Source organism: Halichoerus grypus, chromosome 7 (genome assembly GCF_964656455.1).
Source record: "Halichoerus grypus chromosome 7, mHalGry1.hap1.1, whole genome shotgun sequence".
In the NCBI taxonomy this organism is placed as follows: Eukaryota; Metazoa; Chordata; class Mammalia; order Carnivora; family Phocidae; genus Halichoerus; species Halichoerus grypus.
In genome coordinates, this window is record NC_135718.1 from 88,845,374 (window position 1) to 88,857,140 (window position 11,767).

Below are 11,767 nucleotides of genomic sequence, written 5' to 3' on the forward strand. Positions count from 1 at the left end.
TCATTTAAGCCTGCACACACACCCTGGGCAACGGTACTAGCCCCATAACCATGATGTGGGTGGAGAGCTGCCTTCTGTACCGGCCTGTCTCTCTCCCGATAGTACGATATTGAAACCGTCCCCAGGCTCTCAGCCACAGTACACCCTAAACTGCTTCGCCCACAGAGAGGTCGACGGTAGCTAAAGCACGGTTTCTCTACAGTGTTTTTTCTCCGAGTTAGAAAGCTAGCTATTAGACTTCCATGCAAAAGTGGGGCCGCAGTACTAGCTTCATGGGGCAAGTGGGGATTCGTGTTCTGGCTTCTTCCGGGGCCTGGGTCTCACAAGGAAAATGGTTTTGGACTCACTTGCAGTGCGCTCACGCATGCACACAGCAAAATGCGTCCACCCTGAGGCATGGCTCTTTTAGCCGAAGCAGGAATTCCCTACAGAGTTGTTCCTTTGAGTTAGGTGGTTGGCTTTAGGCCTGCAGGCACCCCCGGGGCAAGGGTACTAGCCTCATAAACCAGAGGTGACTTGAGAGCTGCCTTCCGCACCGGCCTGTTTCTCACTCCATTTCACGTCTGGGACCCTTTGCCCGGTCTCTCGTACACGAGCAGTGTCAAATTCCTCCTGCTTCAGGAACGGCAATGTTAACTCAAGCGCAGTCACTCTATAGGATTGATTCTTGGTGTTAGAAGCCTGGTAACTAGGCATCCAGGCACACAGGCTACAGCAGTGCTAATCTCCTCAAACAAGAGGTGAGTCGACAGCAGCCTTCCTTCCAGGCCTGCTTCTCACTCCGAGTTACGTTTAGGTTCCATTTCTCATGCTTTCACAAAAACACACAATAGATGAAGTGCACGCTCAGGAAGGGCGATCTTTGCTGAGGCACGGGTTCTCTCCGGTTTTGTTCCTTTGCGTTGCGTGGATGGCACTGAGGACTCCACGCACACACGGGAGAGCCGATCTAGTTTCCCGAAACAAGAGTTGAGTCGATAGGTGCCTTCTGCCCATGCTTATTTCTCCCTCCGAATTCTGCTGGGACTCCTTCCTCAGGTTTGCACTCAAGCAGACTTGAAAATGCTGCCACCCTGTGGAGAGGCGAATGAGCTGAAGCTGGGGTTCTTGACCGGCTTCTTTCTGCCAAATCAGTGTGGAACCCTTAGCATTCCTATGCACACATGGAGCCAAAGTGTTAGGTTCAGGTAACAAGAGCTGAGTCGAGAGGAGCCTTCTGGCCCGGACTCCTTCTCCCTCGGTTTCACGTAAGGAACCCGTTCCTCAGGCTCTCCCCCACGGTAGCCTGGAAAGTGCTTCCTCCCTCAGAGAGGTGGATGGTAGCTAAAGCACGGTTTCTCTACCGTGTTGTTTCTTCCAGGGAGAACGCTAGCTCTTAGACTTCCATGCAAAAGTAGGGCCGCAGTGCTAGCTAAATGAACACACGGGGAGTCGTGTTCTACCTTTTGCTGGGGCCTGAGTCTCACTCGCAGAAACTTTGGACTCCCTTGCAGTCCTCTCACGCACGCACACAACCAAATGCTTCCACCCTCAGGAGCGGCTGTTTTAGCTGAAGCAGGGATCCTCTACCGTGTTTTTCCTTCGAGTTAGGTGGCTGTATTTAAGCCTGCACACACACCCAGGGCAACGGTACTAGCCCCATAACCATGATGTGAGTTGAGAGCTGCCTTCTGTACCGGCCTGTCTCCCCGATATTACGATATTGAAACCGTCCCCAGGCTCTCAGCGACAGTACACCATAAACTGCTTCACCCACAGAGAGGTCGACGGTAGCCAAAGCACGGTTTCTCTACAGTGTTGTTTCTTCGAGTTAGAACGCTAGCTATTAGACTTCCATGCAAAAGTGGAGCTGCCGTGCTAGCGTGATGAAACACATGGGGAGTCGTGTTTTGCCTTTCGCTGGGGACTGAGTCTCACTCGCAAAAAGCTTTGGACTCCCTTGCAGTGCTCTCACGCACGCACACAACAAAAGGCTGCCACCCTCAGGAGCAGCTGTTTTACCTGAAGCACAGGCTCTCAACCGAGTTTTTCCTTCGAGGTAGGTGGCTGTGTTTTAGCCTGCACACACACCCTGGGCAACGGTACTAGCCCCATAACCATGATGTGGGTTGAGTGCTGCCTTCTGTACCGGCCTGTCTCTCCCCCAATATTACGATATGGAAACCGTCCCCAGGCTCTCAGCCACAGTACACCCTAAACTGCTTCGCCCACAGAGAGGTCGACGGTAGCTAAAGCACGGTTTCTCTACAGTGTTGTTTCTTCGAGTTAGAAAGCTAGCTATTAGACTTCCATTCAAAAGTGGGGCCACAGTACTAGTTTCATGGAGCAAGTGGGGAGTCGTGTTCTGGCTTCTTCCGGGGCCTGGGTCTCACAAGGAAAATGGTTTTGGACTCACTTGCTGTGCACTCACGCATGCACAGCACACAATGCGTCCACCCTGAGGCATGGCTATTTTAGCCGAAGCAGGAATTCCCTACAGAGTTGTTCCTTTGAGTTAGGTGGTTGCCTTATGGCCTGCAGGCACACCCGGGGCAAGGGTACGAGCCTCATAAACAAGAGGTGATTTCAGAGCTGCCTTCCGCACTGGCCTGTTTCTCACTCCATTTCACGTATGGGACCCTTTCGCCGGTCTCTCAGACACGAGCACTATACAACTCCTGCGGCTTCAGGAACGGCAATGTTAGCTAAAGCGCAGTAACGCTACAGCATTGATTCTTGGTGTTAGTAGCCTGGTAGGCGAATGAGCTGCAGCTGGGATTCTTTACAGGCTTGTTTCTTCCCAGTCAGTGTCGAGCACATAGCATTCCAAGCACACATGGAGCAGTAGTGTTAGCTTCAGGTAGTAAGAGCTGAGTCCAGAGGTGCCTTCTGCCCGGACCTCTTTCTCCCTTGGTTTCACGTATGGAACCCGTTTCCCAGGCTCTCAGCCACGGTACTCCGTGGAATGCTTCCTCCGTCTAGAGGTCGACGGTAGCTAAAGCACTGTTTCTCTACTGTGTAGTTTCTTCGAGTTAGAACGCTAGCTATTAGACTTCCATGCAAATGTGGGGCTGCCGTGCTAGCTTGGTCAAACACATAGGGAGTCGTGTTCTGCCTTTCACTGGGGCCTGAGTCTCACTCGCAAAAAGCTTTGGACTCCCTTGCAGTGCTCTCAGGCACACACACAACAAAATGCTGCCACCCTCAGGAGCAGCTGTTTTACCTGAAGCACAGGCTCTCAACCGAGTTTTTCCTTCGAGTTAGGTGGCTGTGTTTAAGCCTGCACACACACCCTGGGCAACGGTACTAGCCCCATAACCATGATGTGGGTTGAGAGCTGTCTTCTGTACCGGCCTGTCTCTCCCCCGATATTACGATATGGAAACCGTCCCCAGGCTCTCAGCCACAGTACACCCTAAACTGCTTCGCCCACAGAGAGGTCGACGGTAGCTAAAGCACGGTTTCTCTACAGTGTTGTTTCTTCGAGTTACAAAGCTAGCTATTAGACTTCCATTCAAAAGTGGGGCCGCAGTACTAGTTTCATGGAGCAAGTCGGGAGTCGTGTTCTGGCTTCTTCCGTGGCCTGGGTCTCACAAGGAAAATGGTTTTGGACTCACTTGCTGTGCACTCACGCATGCACAGCACACAATGCGTCCACCCTGAGGCATGGCTATTTTAGCCGAAGCAGGAATTCCCTACAGAGTTGTTCCTTTGAGTTAGGTGGTTGGCTTATGGCCTGCAGGCACACCCGGGGCAAGGGTACTAGCCTCATAAACAAGAGGTGAGTTGAGAGCTGCCTTCTGCACCGGCCTGTTTCTCACTCCATTTCACGTATGGGACCCTTTTCCCGGTCTCTCATACACGAGCACTATACAACTCCTGCGGCTTCAGGAATGCCAATGTTAGCTAAAGCGCAGTAACGCTACAACATTGATTCTTTTTTTTTTTTTTTTAACAGGAGAGAAAAAACAAGGTTTAATTATGTGAACACACAGGCCTAATCATGAAATTGGGACCCCCCACCCCATGCAGTTTCTTTTTAATTTTTTTATTGTTATGTTACTCCCCATACATTACATCATTAGTTTTAGATATAGTGTTCCGTGATTCATTGTTTGTGCATAACACCCAGTGCTCCATGCGGAACGTGCCCTCCTCAATACCCATCACCAGGCTAACCCATCCTCCCAACCCCCTCCCCTCTAGAACCGTCAGTTTGCTTTGCAGAGTCCATTGTCTTTCATGGTTCTTCTCCCCCTTCGATTTCCTCCCCTTCATTCTTCCCCTCCTGCTACATTCTTCTTCTTCTTTTTTTCTCTCTTAACCTATATTGCATTATTTGTTTCAGAGGTACAGATCTGAGATTCAACAGTGTTGCACAATTCACAGCACTTACCAGAACACATACCCTCCCCAGTGTCCATCACCCAGTCACCCCATCCCTCCCACCCCACCCCCCACTCCATCAACCCTCAGTTTGTTTCCTGAGATTAAGAATTCCTCGTATCAGTGAGGTCATATGATACATGTCTTTCTCTGTTTGACTTATTTCGCTCAGCATAATACCCTCCACTTCCATCCACGTCGTGGCAAATGGCAAGATCTTATTCCTTTTGATGGCTGCCTAATATTCCTTTGTATATATATACCACATCTTCTTTATCCATTCATCTGTTGATGGACATCTTGGCTCTTTCAACAGTTTGGCTATTGTGGACATTTACAGCATTGATTGTTGGTGTTAGTAGCCTGGTAGGCGAATGAGCTGTAGCTGGGATTCTTGACAGGCTTGTTTCTTCCCAGTCAGTGTCGAGCACATAGCATTCCAAGCACACATGGAGCAATAGTGTTAGCTTCAGGTAGCAAGAGCTGAGTCCAGAGGTGCCTTCTGCCCGGACCTATTTCTCCCTTGGTTTCACGTATGGAACCCGTTCCCCAGGCTCTCAGCCACGGTACTCCGTGGAATGCTTCCTCCATCTAGAGGTCGATGGTAGCTAAAGCACGGTTTCTCTACAGTGTTGTTTCTTCGAGTTAGAACACTAGCTGTTAGACTTCCATGCAAAAGTGGGGCTGCCGTGCTAGCGTGATGAAACACATGGGGAGTCGTGTTCTGCCTTTCGCTGGGGCCTGAGTCTCACTCGCAAAAAGCTATGGACTCCCTTGCAGTGCTCTCACGCACGCACACAACAAAATGTTGCCACCCTCAGGAGCAGCTGTTTTACCTGAAGCACAGGCTCTCAACCAAGTTTTTCCTTCGAGTTAGGTGGCTTCATTTAGGCTTGCACACACACCCTGGGCAACGGTACTAGCACCATAAAGATGATGTGGGTTGAGAGCTGCCTTCTGTACCTGCCTGTCTCTCCCCCGATATTACGATATTGAAACCGTCCCCAGGCTCTCAGCCACAGTACACCCTAAACTGCTTCACCCACAGAGAGGTCGATGGTAGCTAAAGCACGGTTTCTCTACTGTGTAGTTTCTTCGAGTTAGAACGTTAGTATTAGACTTCCATGCAAATGTGGGGCTGCGGTGCTAGCTTGGTCAAACACATGGGGAGTCGTGTTCTGCCTTTCACTGGGGCCTGAGTCTCCCTCGCAAAAAGCTTTGGACTCCCTTGCAGTGCTCTCACGCACGCACACAACAAAATGCTGCCACCCTCAGGAGCAGCTGTTTTACCTGAAGCACAGGCTCTCAACCGAGTTTTTCCTTCGAGTTAGGTGGCTTCATTTAAGCCTGCACACACACCCTGGGCAACGGTACTAGCCCCATAACCATGATGTGGGTGGAGAGCTGCCTTCTGTACCGGCCTGTCTCTCCCCCGATAGTACGATATTGAAACCGTCCCCAGGCTCTCAGCCACAGTACACCCTAAACTGCTTCGCCCACAGAGAGGTCGACGGTAGCTAAAGCACGGTTTCTCTACAGTGTTTTTTCTCCGAGTTAGAAAGCTAGCTATTAGACTTCCATGCAAAAGTGGGGCCGCAGTACTAGCTTCATGGGGCAAGTGGGGATTCGTGTTCTGGCTTCTTCCGGGGCCTGGGTCTCACAAGGAAAATGGTTTTGGACTCACTTGCAGTGCGCTCACGCATGCACACAGCAAAATGCGTCCACCCTGAGGCATGGCTCTTTTAGCCGAAGCAGGAATTCCCTACAGAGTTGTTCCTTTGAGTTAGGTGGTTGGCTTTAGGCCTGCAGGCACCCCCGGGGCAAGGGTACTAGCCTCATAAACCAGAGGTGACTTGAGAGCTGCCTTCTGCACCGGCCTGTTTCTCACTCCATTTCACGTCTGGGACCCTTTGCCCGGTCTCTCGTACACGAGCAGTGTCAAATTCCTCCTGCTTCAGGAACGGCAATGTTAACTCAAGCGCAGTCACTCTATAGGATTGATTCTTGGTGTTAGAAGCCTGGTAACTAGGCATCCAGGCACACAGGCTACAGCAGTGCTAATCTCCTCAAACAAGAGGTGAGTCGACAGCAGCCTTCCTTCCAGGCCTGCTTCTCACTCCGAGTTACGTTTAGGTTCCATTTCTCATGCTTTCACAAAAACACACAATAGATGAAGTGCACGCTCAGGAAGGGCGATCTTTGCTGAGGCACGGGTTCTCTCCGGTTTTGTTCCTTTGCGTTGCGTGGATGGCACTGAGGACTCCACGCACACACGGGAGAGCCGATCTAGTTTCCCGAAACAAGAGTTGAGTCGATAGGTGCCTTCTGCCCATGCTTATTTCTCCCTCCGAATTCTGCTGGGACTCCTTCCTCAGGTTTGCACTCAAGCAGACTTGAAAATGCTGCCACCCTGTGGAGAGGCGAATGAGCTGAAGCTGGGGTTCTTGACCGGCTTCTTTCTGCCAAATCAGTGTGGAACCCTTAGCATTCCTATGCACACATGGAGCCAAAGTGTTAGGTTCAGGTAACAAGAGCTGAGTCGAGAGGAGCCTTCTGGCCCGGACTCCTTCTCCCTCGGTTTCACGTAAGGAACCCGTTCCTCAGGCTCTCCCCCACGGTAGCCTGGAAAGTGCTTCCTCCCTCAGAGAGGTGGATGGTAGCTAAAGCACGGTTTCTCTACCGTGTTGTTTCTTCCAGGGAGAACGCTAGCTCTTAGACTTCCATGCAAAAGTAGGGCCGCAGTGCTAGCTAAATGAACACACGGGGAGTCGTGTTCTACCTTTTGCTGGGGCCTGAGTCTCACTCGCAGAAACTTTGGACTCCCTTGCAGTCCTCTCACGCACGCACACAACCAAATGCTTCCACCCTCAGGAGCGGCTGTTTTAGCTGAAGCAGGGATCCTCTACCGTGTTTTTCCTTCGAGTTAGGTGGCTGTATTTAAGCCTGCACACACACCCAGGGCAACGGTACTAGCCCCATAACCATGATGTGAGTTGAGAGCTGCCTTCTGTACCGGCCTGTCTCCCCGATATTACGATATTGAAACCGTCCCCAGGCTCTCAGCGACAGTACACCATAAACTGCTTCACCCACAGAGAGGTCGACGGTAGCCAAAGCACGGTTTCTCTACAGTGTTGTTTCTTCGAGTTAGAACGCTAGCTATTAGACTTCCATGCAAAAGTGGAGCTGCCGTGCTAGCGCGATGAAACACATGGGGAGTCGTGTTCTGCCTTTCACTGGAGCCGGAGTCTCACTCGCAAAAAGCTTTGGACTCCCTTGCAGTGCTCTCACGCACGCACACAACAAAATGCTGCCACCCTCAGGAGCAGCTGTTTTACCTGAAGCACAGGCTCTCAACCGAGTTTTTCCTTCGAGTTAGGTTGCTGTGTTTAAGCCTGCACACACACCCTGGGCAACGGTACTAGCCCCATAACCATGATGTGGGTTGAGAGCTGCCTTCTGTACCGGCCTGTCTCTCCACCGATATTACGATATTGAAACCGTCCCCAGGCTCTCAGCCACAGTACACCCTAAACTGCTTCGCCCACAGAGAGGTCGACGGTAGCTAAAGCACGGTTTCTCTACAGTGTTGTTTCTTCGAGCTAGAAAGCTAGCTATTAGACTTCCATTCAAAAGTGGGGCCGCAGTACTAGTTTCATGGAGCAAGTCGGGAGTCGTGTTCTGGCTTCTTCCGTGGCCTGGGTCTCACAAGGAAAATGGTTTTGGACTCACTTCCTGTGCACTCACGCATGCACACCACACAATGCGTCCACCCTGAGGCATGGCTATTTTAGCCGAAGCAGGAATTCCCTACAGAGTTGTTCCTTTGAGTTAGGTGGTTGGCTTATGGCCTGCAGGCACACCTGGGGCAAGGGTACTAGCCTCATAAACAAGAGGTGAGTTGAGAGCTGCCTTCTGCACCGGCCTGTTTCTCACTCCATTTCACGTATGGGACCCTTTTCCCGGTCTCTCATACACTAGCACTATACAACTCCTGCGGCTTCAGGAATGGCAATGTTAGCTAAAGCGCAGTAACGCTACAACATTGATTCTTTTTTTTTTTTTTTAACAGGAGAGAAAAAACAAGGTTTAATTATGTGAACACACAGGCCTAATCATGAAATTGGGACCCCCCCCCACCCCATGCAGTTTTTTTTTAATTTTTTTATTGTTATGTTACTCCCCATACATTACATCATTAGTTTTAGATATAGTGTTCCATGATTCATTGTTTGTGCATAACACCCAGTGCTCCATGCGGAACGTGCCCTCCTCAATACCCATCACCAGGCTAACCCATCCTCCCAAACCCCTCCCCTCTAGAACCGTCAGTTTGTTTTGCAGAGTCCATTGTCTTTCATGGTTCTTCTCCCCCTTCGATTTCCTCCCCTTCATTCTTCCCCTCCTGCTACATTCTTCTTCTTCTTTTTTTTTTCTCTCTTAACCTATATTGCATTATTTGTTTCAGAGGTACAGATCTGAGATTCAACAGTCTTGCACAATTCACAGCACTTACCAGAACACATACCCTCCCCAGTGTCCATCACCCAGTCACCCCATCCCTCCCACCCGACCCCCCACTCCATCAACCCTCAGTTTGTTTCCTGAGATTAAGAATTCCTCGTATCAGTGAGGTCATATGATACATGTCTTTCTCTGTTTGACTTATTTCGCTCAGCATAATACCCTCCACTTCCATCCACGTCGTTGCAAATGGCAAGATCTTATTCCTTTTGATGGCTGCCTAATATTCCCTTGTATATATATACCACATCTTCTTTATCCATTCATCTGTTGATGGACATCTTGGCTCTTTCCACAGTTTGGCTATTGTGGACATTTACAGCATTGATTGTTGGTGTTAGTAGCCTGGTAGGCGAATGAGCTGCAGCTCGGATTCTTGACAGGCTTGTTTCTTCCCAGTCAGTGTCGAGCACATAGCATTCCAAGCACACATGGAGCAGTAGTGTTAGCTTCAGGTAGCAAGAGCTGAGTCCAGAGGTGCCTTCTGCCCGGACCTCTTTCTCCCTTGGTTTCACGTATGGAACCCGTTCCCCAGGCTCTCAGCCACGGTACTCCGTGGAATGCTTCCTCCATCTAGAGGTCGATGGTAGCTAAAGCACGGTTTCTCTACAGTGTTGTTTCTTCGAGTTAGAACACTAGCTGTTAGACTTCCATGCAAAAGTGGGGCTGCCGTGCTAGCGTGATGAAACACATGGGGAGTCGTGTTCTGCCTTTCGCTGGGGCCTGAGTCTCACTCGCAAAAAGCTTTGGACTCCCTTGCAGTGCTCTCACGCACGCACACAACAGAATGCTGCCACCCTCAGGAGCAGCTCTTTTACCTGCAGCACAGGCTCTCAACCGAGTTTTTCCTTCGAGTTAGGTGGCTGTGTTTAAGCCTGCACACACACCCTGGGCAACGGTACTAGCCCCATAACAATGATGTGGGTGGAGAGCTGCCTTATGTACCGGCCTGTCTCTCCCCCGATAGTACGATATTGAAACCGTCCCCAGGCTCTCAGCCACAGTATAGCCTAAACTGCTTCACCCACAGAGAGGTCGATGGTAGCCAAAGCACGGTTGTCTACAGTGTTGTTTCTTCGAGTTAGAACGCTAGCTCTTAGACTTCCATGCAAAAGTAGGGCCGCAGTGCTAGCTAAATGAACACACGGGGAGTCGTGTTCTACCTTTTGCTGGGGCCTGAGTCTCACTTGCAGAAACTTTGGACTCCCTTGCAGTCCTCTCACGCACGCACACAACCAAATGCTTCCACCCTCAGGAGCGGCTGTTTTAGCTGAAGCAGGGATCCTCTACCGTGTTTTTCCTTCGAGTTAGGTGGCTGTATTTAAGCCTGCACACACACCCAGGGCAACGGTACTAGCCCCATAACCATGATGTGAGTTGAGAGCTGCCTTCTGTACCGGCCTGTCTCCCCGATATTACGATATTGAAACCGTCCCCAGGCTCTCAGCGACAGTACACCATAAACTGCTTCACCCACAGAGAGGTCGACGGTAGCCAAAGCACGGTTTCTCTACAGTGTTGTTTCTTCGAGTTAGAACGCTAGCTATTAGACTTCCATGCAAAAGTGGAGCTGCCGTGCTAGCGTGATGAAACACATGGGGAGTCGTGTTCTGCCTTTCGCTGGGGCCTGAGTCTCACTCGCAAAAAGCTATGGACTCCCTTGCAGTGCTCTCACGCACGCACACAACAAAATGCTGCCACCCTCAGGAGCAGCTCTTTTACCTGCAGCACAGGCTCTCAACCGAGTTTTTCCTTCGAGTTAGGTGGCTGTGTTTAAGCCTGCACACACACCCTGGGCAACGGTACTAGCCCCATAACCATGATGTGGGTTGAGTGCTGCCTTCTGTACCGGCCTGTCTCTCCCCCAATATTACGATATGGAAACCGTCCCCAGGCTCTCAGCCACAGTACACCCTAAACTGCTTCGCCCACAGAGAGGTCGACGGTAGCTAAAGCACGGTTTCTCTACAGTGTTGTTTCTTCGAGCTAGAAACCTAGCTATTAGACTTCCATTCAAAAGTGGGGCCGCAGTACTAGTTTCATGGAGCAAGTCGGGAGTCGTGTTCTGGCTTCTTCCGTGGCCTGGGTCTCAGAAGGAAAATGGTTTTGGACTCACTTGCTGTGCACTCACGCATGCACACCACACAATGCGTCCACCCTGAGGCATGGCTCTTTTAGCCGAAGCAGGAATTCCCTACAGAGTTGTTCCTTTGAGTTAGGTGGTTGGCTTATGGCCTGCAGGCACACCCGGGGCAAGGGTACGAGCCTCATAAACAAGAGGTGATTTCAGAGCTGCCCTCCGCACTGGCCTGTTTCTCACTCCATTTCACGTATGGGACGCTTTTCCCGGTCTCTCATACACTAGCACTATACAACTCCTGCGGCTTCAGGAACGGCAATGTTAGCTAAAGCGCAGTAACGCTACAGCATTGATTCTTGGTGTTAGTAGCCTGGTAGGCGAATGAGCTGCAGCTGGGATTCTTTACAGGCTTGTTTCTTCCCAGTCAGTGTCGAGCACATAGCATTCCAAGCACACATGGAGCAATAGTGTTAGCTTCAGGTAGCAAGAGCTGAGTCCAGAGGTGCCTTCTGCCCGGACCTATTTCTCCCTTGGTTTCACGTATGGAACCCGTTTCCCAGGCTCTCAGCCACGGTACTCCGTGGAATGCTTCCTCCGTCTAGAGGTCGACGGTAGCTAAAGCACTGTTTCTCTACTGTGTAGTTTCTTCGAGTTAGAACGCTAGCTATTAGACTTCCATGCAAATGTGGGGCTGCCGTGCTAGCTTGGTCAAACACATAGGGAGTCGTGTTCTGCCTTTCACTGGGACCTGAGTCTCACTCGCAAAAAGCTTTGGACTCCCTTGCAGTGCTCTCAGGC